Here is a 9,130-nt window from a genome sequence, read left to right on the forward strand (position 1 = left end):
TCTCTATAGAATGCAGCCATTTTGGTTACCCTCCCTTTTTTTTTAACCTTTTGCTCTCTTAGCTGTTGCACCTGGTTCCCCTCCCTTCTCTCCCTCCCCCTCTCCCCTCATTGCTCAGGGCCATTGTCCATTCTGGAGAATCCCAGATGTCCCTGCCTCTGGCTGTGCACTCCCTTTTATCTACTGTCAACACTCCCCTGCCCCCCCCCCCCCACACACACACCTAGGAACAGCCGGACCCTTTCCTTTTTGTTTCTTTTTTTCCGTTCGCCTTGGTGAGATGCACATGAATTGTGCAGCTAGTCGTCAGAGCGCTGTCCGTGATAGTCCTAGAAACACTCCAGGCTACCTTCTCTCTGTCAGATTTTCCGGCCAGGCCCACATTGCTGCCAGTGCTTTCTGATGGGGAATTTACTGAAACTGTGAAGCTTCTGGAAGCTCAGAGCCTCAGGGTTCCCAGCTTTGCCACTGCCTGAGGGCTGGGTTCAAGCTGTGGTCGATTGCCAGCTGCTTCTAGCCTTTCTTCCTTCAGGCAGTGGCTACTTCCTGGTATTGGTACCTCCTGCTTAAGTGAAGGCAGAGGGAGGGGAGTAGAGGGTTGTCTCCCTGTTGCTATGACTCTGGGGTGACTGTCTGGGAAGGTACTGAAGATGGTATCTGTCCTGCCAGGGTCCCACAGACTCCGAGGAAATACCAGATGGAGCTCATGGCGTCTGAGAGCTTCTGACATTGCACAGATTTATGTGTGTGTCAGAATATGTTTTTCTAGGGCCATGGGCTCTTACCTTAGGTCCTGTACTGGCTGGGTTTGTGTCAACTTGACACAAGCTGGAGTCATCAGAGAGAAAGGAATTGCCTCCCTTGAGGAACTGCCTCCGTGAGATCCAGATGTAAGGCATTTTCTCACTTAGTGAGCAATGGGGAAGGGCCCAGTCCATTGTGGGTGATGCCATCTCTGGGCTGGAGGTCCTGAGTTTGGCTATTACAAGTTCTATAAGAAAACAGGCTGAGCAAGACATGGGAAGCAAGGCAGTAAGCAGCACCCTCCATGGCCTCTGCATCAGCTCCTGCCTCCAGGCTCCTGCCCTGGTTTGAGTTCCTGTCCTGAGTTCCTTCTATGATGAAGTGTTGTGGAAGTGTGAGCCAAATAAACCTTTTCTTCTCCAACTTGCTTTTTATTTGGGAGAGCAGGGCCATGGCATTTAGTCTCAGCAATAGAAACCCTAGCTAAGACAGGCCCTAGCCCTCCTTGGAGATACACGTCTGGGGTTTTGCTTTGTTTCGCGCTTCTTTCTGAAGAATCCAGGGCTCTGAGTGACATGGTGTCCTACAGAAGCCCTTGCTTGATGTGTGTCGTGGTTTTGAACTGACTGAGGAAATCCAAGAATATGAAGGACATCACTAAGATGACACTTGAGCCAAGATCCCAGGAAGAGCGGTGGTACACACCCAGCACCTGGCGGGCTGAGGGAGGAATTTTATGAGTTCAAGGCTAGCCTGACTACGTAGCAAGATCCTATTTCACAAAATAAAAACAAAAACTGCAGACATTTGTTGAAAGTTGGAAAAACAGGAAGGCTATTCAGATGTCTCCTATAATGCATCCTGGCCCTGGTGTCTTCTTACATTCCTTCCTGGAGACTAGTGATGCTGGAATTTTCTAGAAGACTCCTGCTAAGTCATCAAGTACTTAGTACAAATCAGACTATCTAAGTGAACCCAAATGAGCTTCCCCACCCAAACACATAAAAGAGCATTTTGTCATAATTTTATAAAGAAAAAAAAATCAGACACTTAAAGTAGGTAACCTCTTCTCTAGTGTCCCAAAGATCGAGAACCCAGATTTGAACCCAGGCATCTCACTCTTAAGCACACTTTCCAAATCAATGGGCTTTCCTTTAAAAAACACAAATGTAAGAAAATGTAGTAAAGCTAATTGAATTATAGAATCCTCTAGGACATTCATTTTCATTGGAGGAACACAAGCTGCTGGTCGCGATGCCTTACGTCATTGTAAGCACGCACGCACACATGGACAGAGGACGGACGTACATACTCACGCGCGCTTAGACAGGCTGTCTTCTCTCTGACTAGCCTCCAACCTTTCTAGCCTGCAGCTACTGCACGCTTACACTGTGCTGTGCGGGTGCAGGCTAAGTAAGCTCTCTACCAGCTGAACTCAGTCTCCCCCCTTTTCAAACTGCCCCCTGGAAGCAGGATTGTACTGAGTGAAGAGCAGGAACTTAAGAGTCTGACCACACTGCCTGTATTAGTCAAGGTTCTCTGGAGGAAAAGAACCAATAGAATGACTGTATGTTACAAAAGGGATTTATTAGAATGGTTAACATGATATGGGTTAGGGAATCTAGCGATGGCTACCTGCACACAGGAGAAGCCAGGCTACAGAAGTGGTTACAGGCTGGATGCTGTGAGAACTAAAGTTATGTCCTACTGTGCCTAAACCCCTTGCACAAGGATTTCCTGAGATGCTAGAGGCTATTGTTTACCGGTGATAAGAAGCCACACGTTTTTTGGGTTTTGTTTTTAAAAGATTTATTTATTTTATGTGTATCAGCATACTGTGTTCAGGCACACCAGAAGAGGGCATTGGATCCCATTACAGATGGTTGTGAGCCACCATGTGGTTGATGGGAATTGAACTCAGGACCTCTGGAAGAGCAGTCAGTGCTCTTAACCGCTGAGCCATCTCTCCAGCCGGAAACCATAAGTTTTTACTCCCCTAAATAAGTCTGTTTGACTCGACTGTGCTATGCCTGATCGGGTGTAGGCAGGAGGTATGTAGGCAGAAAATACATCAGGATGTATACACTTGGTGCCTGATTGGATGTAGGCAGGAGGTACACAGGTAGGAAGTACAACGGGATATTTGCTTTGCCCTGTTTGGAACTGATGGGAAATATGAGGTGGCCTTATAGTTTTGCCCTTTTAGGACTCTGAAATATGTCACTTGTCTTCATTTCTTAGGAATATACCTTGGGATTTTCCTGGCCAGAGTCCATTACCCTCATTAGTATTTTATTAAAGCTTGCTTAAATTGGGCTCAAAAATTGTGTAACTGGTCTTTCTCTTGGGCATCTCAAGTTAACAATGCTTCAGTCATTCTAACCTGGTGCTAAAGGCCTGGAAAATTCCTGGAGAGCCACTGATCTTCAGTTCTCTTTGAAAAGCCAAAGAAGCTGGATTCCATTGTCAGTGAAGGGTGGGGGCAGCAGCTGCAGCAGCAAGGTAGACATAGTCACCGGCAAGCAGAACAGCCAGCAGGCAAAAATAACATTCTATCCCCTTCAAACAATATTATGGCTGGGCTTCCACAAGAAGGTGCTTGTCTTAGTTAAGGTTTTACTGCCATGAACAGATACCATGATCAAGGCAGCTCTTATAAGGAAAGAATTTAATTGGTGCTGGCTTACAGATTCAGAGGTTCAGTCCATTATCATCAAGGTGGGAATATGGCAACATCCAGGCAGGCGTGGTGCACGAGGAGCTAAGAGTTCTACATCTCCATCTGAAGGCTGCTAGCAGAATACTGACTTCCAGGCAGTTAGGACAAGGGTCTTAAAGCCACACCCACAGTGACACACCTACTCCAACAAGGCCACACTTCCAAATAGTGCCACTCCCTGGGCCAAGCATATACAAACCATCACAGTTCTGCTCACCTAACCCTTGTGCAAAATATCTTTATAGGACAGATCCAGTCAACTATAGGACTGCGGGGGCCTTCAGGAGGCTTGAGAGTTTATAAATAATCCAGAAGGAGAGGAAATTGCTACAATCTTAGCCATCTAGGGACACTGGGGGAAAGGACAGTGGGGCATCATAAGGGTTACTAAGTATGCTGTGTGGAGTAAATTGACTTCTCTGTGGCCTGGGTCAGATTTGAAGGGACTTAGGGATTTGCTGCCTTGTCTGGCAGAGAAGACCTGACAGAACCCAGGTGGTTTGCAGAAGGCCCACCACCCACCCCTCATATTTTGGCATCTACTTGTCTCCTTAGGGCCAAAATCTGGGAATGGGCTGGGCGTGGTGGAGCACGCCTTTAATCCCAGCACTCGGGAGGCAGAGGCAGGTGGATTTCTAAGTTTGAGACTAGCCTGGTCTATAAAGTGAGTTCCAGGACAGCCAAGGCTACACAGAGAAACCCTGTCTCGACAAAACAAAAAACAAAAAACAAAATAAAACAAGACAAGACAAGACAAGACAAAACAAAACAAAGCAAAACAAAACAAAACAACTTGGAATGGTGGTAAACAGGTGTTGCTGGGCAGAAGTAATATGACGGCTAAAGTTATAAGTCTGGGCGGGGAGGGATTATAATGGCTAAAGTTAAATTTAAATTGCTGTGCCTCTAACTTGTAAACCCTACTTGCCCAAGTACTGATAGCTTTCTAAAATGCTGTTGTTCATGTCAGATAACAAGCTTCATGCATTCACTTCTGTAAACAGGTTTGGTTGCCCCAACTGCATAGGATGCTCTTGATTGCAGGTAGGTGAGAGGCACATAAGCAGGAAGTACATCAGGGTGTATGCTGCCCCCTACTGGACAAAGGCAGGAAGTATGTAGCCTCATGGGATTTGCCTTTCTAAGCCCCTGCCTAATGTAATTTTGCCATTCTCCAGGAATCCTGGGTATGGACCTGGTCGGTGCCCATCGTTCTGGCCAATATTTTTTAAAAGCTGCCTCAAAAAATGGCTCAAAAATGGTGGAAGTGATCTTATTGTCACCCTGTGGGATTAATAGTAGCTCACTTAGGATCTGAAGGGACTCGTGAGAGACTGTAGTCTGGGCAAAGGCAGCCTAGGAGAGCTGAGAGAGGTTCGCCTACACGATGACAGGCTCTGCAGGACACCCCACCCATCTCAGCGTGACCCTAGGGTGACAGCCTCAGGACAGATGGGTCCTTTCAGATCATATTCATCTGAAGACCAACATTTAGCTGGCCATGGTGGCAACACTCACCTGCAATCTGAGGCCTTTGGAGGTTAGGGTGACATGATCAGGATGCCAGCCTGGGTTACATGACAAGACCATTATTCACAATGGAATGCAGGGGAGGAGGGAGGGCTGGTGGCTGGCATCCAGGCATTGCTGCATCTTTGACTACTTCTTTCTCAGGGGTCCACTTACTCTTACCCTAAGGCCATCCCGGAGAGCATAGGCATCCTTCAGTGTCCCTTGGACATATGGCTGTCACCAGGAAAGCAGAGACAAGTTGAAACCACCTCCAGCTCAGGCCATTGAACTTGACATTTCTGTAACCACTGGGCATGACTGTCTCTTAAGTTCAGGTGGCAGGCAAGCCATTTCACATAGGTTTCGGTTCTGTGGGATGTTGCGGCGTCCATTCCCATTCTGCTATGCTCACATTCCATTAACCCTGATAGGTAGGATGCAGCCCATCACCACTTAGGTGTCTACAAGGCAGTAGGGATAGCTGGCTCAGAGCATGGAGTCCCTGAGAGCTGCGGGGTGCCTGCTTGAACTCCTGCAAGAACCCAGAGGTTGAATATGAGAGGGTAACGATGTGGGAAGTAACTGGGTTGGTGTATTAGTTAGGGTTCTCTAAAAGAACAGAAATGATGTATATGATATATTTAATATATTAAATGGTATGCAATATCATATATTATTTATTAAAAATTAAACGCAATTATTTATATATATAGAGCCCTGCACTTTTCATTGTATGGATGTAAAGTGTGGGACCCTGATCGAGCAGGATGTTAAGATGACAATAATAACAGTAAGAATTCATCTCAATGAGTTATTAGAGCATTAGATGAAATGGACTCAAACCTCTTAGAACAGTGCAGCTCTACGGCACAGTAACTAACACTAGTGATCGCTACTTCCTTCGGGGATTTATTGACAATCTATCTATGGCACTTAAGGCTGTCTGTCTCTAGTGCCTTATGCTGGGCTGCTCCTGGAGACTGTCAATTATTCTCGGAAGTGAAAAATGTTTCCTTTCCCATTTTAGCAGTTGAAACAGTAACATTGCTCACTCTCAGACATTTCTAGCAAGTTGCTTCCTTTGAGTCCTTTCATGTCATCTGGGACTTATGTGCATGCACTTTGACATTATCATTATTGTTTTATTATTTTTGAGACAAGGTGTGATGGTTAATCTCAAATGTCAACTTGGTGAGATCTAGAATTACTTGGGAAATGGGCCTCTGGGCATTCGAGGAGGGATTATCTTGACTAGGTTAACTGAATTAGGAAGTTTCACCAGCTGTGGGTGGTTCCAATTCCATGGGTTCTGTATAAAAAGGAGGAAATGATCTAAGAATAAGAATTGTTATGGGGGCTGGAGAGATGGCTCAGCGGTTAAGAGCACTGACTGCTCTTCCAAAGTCCTGAGTTCAAATACCAGCAACCACATGGTAGCTCACAACCATCTGTAAAGGGGATCCAATGCCTTCTTCTGGTGTGTCTGAAGACAGTGACAGTGTACTCATATAAATAAAATAAATAAATCTCTTTAAAAAAAAAGAATTGTTACCACTGTCTATTCCTTGGCCTGGGAAACAATGTGTCCAGGAGGAAAATCATCTTTGAAACATGCAGCTACAGTAGGACCTGTGTTTAAGGAGTGAACCAATAGCCCCACCTTAACATATTTCTCCCTCCCCTCCACCTAGTCACCAACCCACACGACTATAGGCTAGTCATTCGCCTTATGGATGAATGCTCCACCCAAAGTGTTTATCTCACAGCTGACAGCCTTCACCTTCTGTGGCTTTAACAGGATCTGTACCACTGGCCTCTCACCTGTCCACTCTATCATCCTTTTATGTAAGTTCATATAAACAGGTTTTATTATGTATATATGGACACCTTTTCATAAATATATGTATATTCTCTTGCAAAAGGGTCATGTGTACTTTCTGTAAATGAATCATGTAGCTTTTGAAAATGAACTTTTAAAAGTAGCAGTATTTCTCTATTCCCAGCTAACTCTCACATAAATGAGACAGATAATATGTCTGTGTGTCTGTCTGTCTGTCTGTCTGTCTGTCTGTCTCTCTCTGTGCGTATGTGTGTGTGTGTGTGTATTTTATTTAATGTATGTGAGTACACTATCACTATCTTCAGACACACCAGAAGAGGGCATCGGATCCCATTGCAGGTGGTTGTGAGTCACCATGTGGTTTGCTGGGAATTGAACTCAAACTAAGGACCTCTGAAAGTGCTCTTAACCACTGAGTCACCTCTTCAGCCCGAGATCACTGTATTTATTTAAGCAAGCTTCACCTGGGCTTCACAATCACAATACCTGGGCAGTTATTGATCTCTTCTAATCCTCTAAGCTAGTCTGGCTCCTTCCCAGCCAAAATCCCCGAGATACTTGCATTTTAGTGTTAGTCTGGCTCTCTGAGCCTCAGGTGTGTTTTCTCATGACATCTCCAGGACCCCTTCCTTGTGGCAAATCCCCACTCTTTCCCTTGGCTGGTGGAAGCCTAGCCCTTTTCTCTCTTCTGCCTAGCCATTGGCTGATCAATTTTTATTGACAAGTCAGAGGACAAATGAGGAGCGACAGTTACACAAACTTGAAACAGGAGATACTTGGTATAAGCATTACAGAGCCATGTCTGGATTGCAGCTAGATATGGGGACAGAGAAATCAACATTTGAATAACACAAGGGTAATCTTTGCACAGTGCATAAAAACATTGTGCCCACTAGCTAGCTTTGAACTTGCAATCTTCCTCCCTCAGCCTTCCAAGTGCTAGGATTACAGAGGTACGCCATCATTCTTGACAAAAGCTGAGCTAAAGTTTGACACACAATAACCTGCCCGTGTTTAAAGCCTGCGATTGGATGAGTTTTGATGTATGTGTGCATCTGTGGAGCATTTACCACCACCCAGTTAGTGAACATATCTGTCCCTTCTCTCCAAAGCTTCCTGTGTCTACTGGTGATCTCTTCCTGTTCCCTGCACCAAAACCCCCCTCACCATCCAAGAAAACCAATCTTTGGCTCATTTAAAAGTGCAATATTATACTGGGTGTGGTGGTGCATGCTTTTAATCCTAGCACTTGGGAGACAAAGACAGGATGATCTCTGAGAGTTTGAGGCCAGCCTGGTCTACATAGCAGTTCCGTGCCAGCCAATGCTACAGAACAAACAAGCAAGCAAGCAAACAAACAAAATGCGTTTTTGAAAAAAAAAAAAAAAGTCGTTCATTTTGTTATTGCTGAGTTCAGTTATTAACATATTCTGAGTACAAGGCCATTATCAAGTATCTAATTTGCAAATATTCCTTGTATTCTTTGGCTTTTCCTTTCTTTCTTTTAATAATGATTTCAAAACAAAAAACAAAAAAACAAAAAGAAAACCAACCCTCTGGTGTCCAAAGAGCTGACTCAGCAGTCCAAAGAGCTGACTCAGCAGTTATTCTCATGTGCTGCTCTTGCAGAGGGCCCCAGCTGAGTTCCCAGCATCCACTTTGTGTGGCTTATGATCACCTGTAACTGTAGCTCCAGGGAGCCTCTCTCTGCTACATCCCCACTCCATTTGCAAGAGTCCTCTTTAGCTCTTTGCCTTCCCTCGGTCCCTTCAAATCTGATTTTTGTAGCATAATTCGTTGGGTTGTTCCTGTATCTATGTAAGAAGTCTGTTATTCATCAACTGAAATGATTATTTTTGGACACTGTTCTGTTTCATTGATTTTTTTTTTCACAAGACCTTGATTATTGTCACGTATGGCACTTGGAGTTAGGTAGCATTGGCCATTGTGATTTGCATTGGGATCTGAGTGAGTATCCCCCATACGTTAATGATTTGGTTCTCAGTTGGTGGACTATTTAGGAAGGATCAGGGCAGATGGCCTTGTTGGAGGTGTGTCACTGGGCATGGGCTTTGCCATGCCAGCCCCTCTTTCTCTGTCTTTTTCTCTTGTCTGTGGATCAGGATGTAAGCTCTCAGCTACTGCTCCAGCCTCATGCCTGCCTGCCTGCTGCCGTACTCCCCTCCATGATGGCCATGGGCTCAGCCTCTGAAACTGTAAGCAAGCCCCCAATTAAATGCTTTCTTTTATAAGTTGCCTTGGTCCTGGTGTCTCTTCACAGCCATAGAGCAGTAACCAAGACAACATTTTAACTT

This window comes from Mus musculus, chromosome 8 (assembly GCF_000001635.26).
Source record: "Mus musculus strain C57BL/6J chromosome 8, GRCm38.p6 C57BL/6J".
Classification (NCBI taxonomy): domain Eukaryota; kingdom Metazoa; phylum Chordata; class Mammalia; order Rodentia; family Muridae; genus Mus; species Mus musculus.